We start from the raw sequence: 5676 nt of genomic DNA, 5'->3' as shown, positions 1-5676 counted from the left end.
GACGCGCTTTATTTTCCATGTTCGCAACCTGCAAGTAACCAATACGCGTTAAAAAATGGAATCATAAAAATAAAAATAAAATGGGTAAATAAAATCAACTTGCCATCTTCCAAATTTATTTATTTATTTTTTTTTGAATTTTTCGTTTTTTTTTTCTTCCGAATTATTTTTACGTGTATGTTTTTTTTTCTTTTTTTTTTTATTAAAGAGAAAATCAAACAAAAATTAAAATTAGCAAAGAGTTTAGAAAAATTGGGTTGCCTCCCAATTAGCGCTTTATTTTAAGTCTGTAGCTAGACGTTGCGGAAGTTTGGTGGCTAGATCACTGGTGCCTTCAGAGTCAAAGACTCGTATTGTGTATCGAAGGGTGACTCCACGTATGGTTTCAGCCTGTGACCATTCACCTTGAATGTGTTGCCTTGAGCCTCATTAGATATTTCAACTGCCCCATGAGGAAAGATTTTTGTAACCACATACGGTCCAGTCCAACGAGATTTCAATTTCCCTGGAAACAACTTTAGCCTTGAACTGAATAGCAACACCTTTTGCCTTGGCTGGAATTCTTTCCGTAAAATTTGACTATCATGAAACGCTTTAGTTCTTTCCTTGTAGATGCGAGAACTTTCATAAGCACCCTGACGAATTTCATCCAGCTCATTGAGCTGCAATTTACGTTGTTCCCCAGCTGAGTCATAAGAAAAATTTAACTCTTTAATTGCCCAGTAAGCCTTATGCTCCAGCTCCATAGGTAGATGACATGCTTTCCCATAAACGAGTCGAAATGGCGACATCCCTATAGGAGTTTTATAAGCTGTCCTGTAGGCCCACAATGCATCATTTAGTTTTAAACTCCAATCTTTTCGTGTTGAACCAACTGTTTTCTCCAAAATGCGTTTTAATTCTCTGTTTGAAACTTCCACTTGACCAGATGTCTGTGGATGATAAGGTGTAGCCACACGATGATTAATGCCATATTTTGCCAACAAATTAGCAAATGGTTTATTAATAAAGTGCTTTCCCCCATCACTAAGAATAACGCGTGGAATTCCAAATCGCGGAAATATAACACCTTGGAGGAACTTCAGGACTACTGATCCTTGATTAGTTGGTGCTGCTATGGCCTTGACCCACTTAGACACTCCACAGCCACTAAAATATATTGATTCCCATGGGAAGATGGAAATGGTCCCATGAAATCAATACCCCAAACATCAAATAATTCAACAATCAAAATACTTTGCTGGGGCATCTCATTCCTTTTGGACTGGTTGCCGACTCTTTGACATCTATCACAAGCCTTGCACCAATTGTGTGCATCTTTAAAAAGTGTAGGCCAAAATAACCCACTCTGCAAAATTTTTTCTGCTGTTCTTTTCTGCCCAAAATGTCCCCCACAAGCAAAATGATGAGCAAACTTTAAAACACTTTCCTGTTCAGCTTCTGGAATACACCTGCGAATAATCTGGTCTGAGCAATACTTAAATAGGTATGGCTCATCCCAGAAATAATGCTTCACATCAGATAAAAACTTCTTTTTCTGCTGAAATGTTAAATCTGGATGCACTACACCTTTAACCATGTAATTAACAATATCAGCGAACCATGGTGTACGGAGATGGACTGCAAATAACTGTTCATCTGGAAAACTTTCCCTCAGTGGTAGGGAATCCTCTTCTGAAACTGTGGGAATAATCAATCTAGACAAGTGATCAGCCACCACATTTTCACTGCCCTTTTTATCTTTGATTTCTGAGTCAAACTCTTGCAATAAAAGAATCCAACGAATTAATCGAGGCTTAGCATCTTTTTTAGAAAACAAATATTTCAAAGCGGCATGATCTGTATAAACAATCACTTTAGCCCCAACTAAATACGAACGAAATTTTTCCAAAGCAAAAACAACTGCCAACAATTCCTTCTCTGTTGTTGCATAATTTAGTTGTGCATCATTGAGGGTTCGACTAGCATAATAAATAACTTGGGGAAGTCTACCTTTCCGCTGTCCAAGAACTGCCCCCACTGCATAATCTGATGCGTCACACATCAGTTCAAAAGGTAAGCTCCAATTAGGAGCCGCAATAATGGGTGCTGTAGTGAGGAGTGTCTTTAACTTCTTGAATGCCTCCAAACAAGCCTCATCAAAAACAAACGGAGCATCTTTTGCCAATAAATTACACAAGGGTCGGCTAATCTTGGAGAAATCCTTGATGAACCGTCTATAAAACCCGGCATGGCCAAGAAAAGATCGAACACTCTTAACAGCTGTCGGAGGTGGCAACTTTTCAATTGCATTAATTTTGGCCTTATCAACTTCAATACCCCTGTTTGAAATCAAGTGGCCTAGAACAATTCCCTGTTTCACCATGAAATGACACTTTTCCCAATTTAAAATCAGATTGGTCTTGATGCATCTTTCCAGAACTAAAGATAAATTCTGCAAACATTGGTCAAAAGAATCCCCAAAAACAGAAAAGTCATCCATAAATACCTCAACTACATGTTCAACTAACCCGGTAAATATGCTCATCATGCAACGCTGAAACGTAGCAGGCGCATTGCACAAACCAAAAGGCATTCTTCTATATGCGAAAGTCCCAAAAGGACAAGTGAAGGTTGTCTTTTCTTGATCCTCGGGGGCAACTGGAATCTGGTTATACCCTGAATAGCCATCCAAGAAACAGTAGAAAGCACGACCAGCCAACCTTTCCAACATTTGATCAATGAAAGGCAATGGAAAATGATCTTTTCTAGTTCCCGCATTGATCTTTCTATAATCAACACACATACGCCACCCAGTAGTCAAGCGAGTAGGCACAAGTTCATTATTATCATTTTTCACAACTGTAATACCAGAACGCTTAGGCACCACTTGAGTTGGACTAATCAACTTACTATCTGAAATGGGATAGATCATCCCAGCATCTAGAAGTTTCATAACTTCATTACGAACCACTTCTTTCATAATCGGATTTAACCGACGTTGAGCGTCAATGGCAGGTTTTACTCCATCCTCCAACAAAATTTTGTGCATACAAATTGTAGGGCTGATCCCTTTAATGTCAGCTATAGTCCAGCCAAATGCATCTTGATGACTCCTTAAAATGCGCAACAATTTATCTTCCTCTGTTGATGATAAATCAGCAGCTATAATAACTGGCAGCGAAGAATCTGCACCCAAGTAAGCATATTTCAAGTGTTCTGGAAGCACTTTTAACTCCAGTTTAGGTGGCTGTACCTTAGAAGGTTGCAATAGCTTTTTGGGTTCCCCCAAACTTTCAAAAACGTGCCTCCAACGTGGAGGTTGAAAAGGAACACTTTCCAAAGCTGAAACATACTCAAAAACCTCTTCATCTTCTGTATATTTATTCTCAAACCCGTGCAACACTTTTAACAATGGATCGGATGTCAATCGTGGCATAATTTCAGCATGTAATAAGTTGTCAAGCACATCAACACGCATACAGTCATGCACATCACCTGGCCTTTTGGTAGCTTCAAATAAACTGAACACAACAGATTGATCTTGCACTCTAAGTGTAAGTGTCCCAGCCTCTACATCAATTAACGTTCTGGCTGTAGCCATGAAGGGACGTCCCAAAATAATCGGTGTTTGCATATCTTCATCCATATCCAAAATCACAAAATCTGCAGGAAGATAGAAATTATCCACTTTAATAATTAGGTCTTAAATAATACCCCTTGGATAAGCAACTGAACGGTCCGCTAGTTGTAGAATAACTGATGTAGGCTTGATTTCTCCTTGTCCTAGTCTCTGAAAAACAGAAAAAGGCATTAAATTAATACTAGCACCTAAGTCAATTAAAGCATGTTTAAAATGAGAATTTCCAATTGTGCATGAAATTGTAAAACTCCCTGGATCTTGTTTCTTTGGGGGCAATTTGTGAAGCAGAACAGCGCTGCACTGTTCTGTTAGAATCACTTTCTCAAAATCCACAAGCTTCTTTTTCTTTGTGCAAACATCCTTCAAAAACTTGGCATAAGACGGAATGTTTTTGATGGCATCAATTAACGGCAGATTTATCTGAACCTTAGACAAAGTCTTCATAAAATCTGTCAATTGTTGATCCTTAACTTTAGGCTTCATCCGTTCGGGATAAGGCATAGGTGGCTCATAAACACGATCCTCAACAATAACTGCACTATTTTCGGAACTGTTCACTGTCTGTTCAGAATCTTTTGAATTGGCAAATTTTTCAACATTCCCCGAATTTGTTTTTGGTTGTGAAGTCACCCACGAATTTTGAATGCAATTTTCATCCCTGTTATCAAAACTTTTTCCGGATCGTAGAATTCTAACTGCCTTGCAATCTGCACCTCCCCTAGGATTTGGTTCGGTTTGACTGGGAAATGTACCTGGAGCCCTTCCAGAAACCTGCAAAGCAATCTGCCCCATTTGTTTTTCCATGTTTTTCACTGATGCCTGCAGATTTTGAATTTCTTGAGTGGTAGTATTTGCCAATTTTTCAATCGCTACCTCCCAGGCAGCCTTAGGTGCAGCAGGTTGCTGTACCTGCTGTTGAAATTGAGGTCTGGTGTGCTGCTCCTTATCCCACCTTAGATTAGGATGATCTCTCCAACCTGGGTTGTAGAAATTAGAATATGGGTCGTATCGGGGACGCTGGAAATTGTTAAATGCATTAACCTGCTCTGCTGTAAAATCTGGTGAAACCTCTTTATGTGGGCAGCTTATAAAATCGTGAGTTATCATGTTGCAAATGCTGCAGGCAGCTTGTAAAGGCTGCTGTACAGCACCTTGAGAACCTGGCATTCTCTGTAATAACATGTCAAATTTCGCGTCAAGCCTTTTCTCCATTTTTTCGATTTGTGCTGTAACATAGGGAGAACCAGTAGACATCTCGAAAGCTGACCTAGATTGTGGCTGCTCCACTGCCCACTGCTGAGTATCTTCCGCCATTTTTTCAAATAACAAACAAGCCTCTTGTGCATTTTTGTCTTTGTACGTACCTCCGCATGAAGCGTTGACAAGAGTTTTTGTAGTCATATTCAACCCTCTGAAAAATATGTGCATTTGATCAGTAGTGTTAATACCCGAATGCGGACATTTTCTAATCAACTCTTTAAACCGCTCCCACGCCTCATGAAACTCTTCGTTTGATTTTTGGGCAAAAGATAAAATCTGAGTTCTCATGTCAAGCGTCTTAGAAGCTGGATAATACTTGTTTAGAAATTTTTCACTGAGTTGGGCCCAAGTTGTAATGCTTCCAGATGGGAGTGTGAGGAGCCATCTCCTTGCCTGATCTTTTAGAGTGTATGGAAATAACCGCAACTTAATAGATTCGGCTGAAAATCCCCTCACCAAAATGTTTTTGCACCCCATTAAAAATTCTGCAATGTGCATGTTAGGATCATCAGATGACAACCCATGAAACGTAGGTAGAATATTCAACATGTGCTGTTTTATTTCAAATGCAGTCCCTTCCTCCACTGCCGGATATGTGATGCAACTGGGTATATTTGTGGTATGGGCAGTCAGTGAATCACCCAGGGGCAGACCTGCCTCTGGAATTACAAACGCCATTTTGTCTTTGTTCTGCAGGTCCCCAGTAGATACAGTTTCCAGAAATGTCTCCTGTGGACGAACCCGCTGGAAATTTTGCTCTCTGCGCTTCCTCCTTAAATTCTGCTCAAGCTCTG

General features: G+C 39.8%; 1 non-coding gene across 1 annotated transcript; it reads left to right on the top strand.

Annotated features, from left to right (window-relative positions):
- Positions 1-5068: 5068 nt before the first annotated feature.
- Positions 5069-5173, top strand: LOC126584027 (small nucleolar RNA R71). Its single transcript, XR_007609944.1, has one exon. It is a non-coding gene; the product is annotated as a small nucleolar RNA R71 (small nucleolar RNA).
- Positions 5174-5676: the final 503 nt, after the last annotated feature.

This window comes from Malus sylvestris, chromosome 9, assembly GCF_916048215.2.
Source record: "Malus sylvestris chromosome 9, drMalSylv7.2, whole genome shotgun sequence".
In the NCBI taxonomy this organism is placed as follows: Eukaryota; Viridiplantae; Streptophyta; class Magnoliopsida; order Rosales; family Rosaceae; genus Malus; species Malus sylvestris.
The sequence above is the reverse complement of the archived record's forward strand: the minus strand, read 5'-3'. Positions and strand labels throughout refer to the sequence as shown.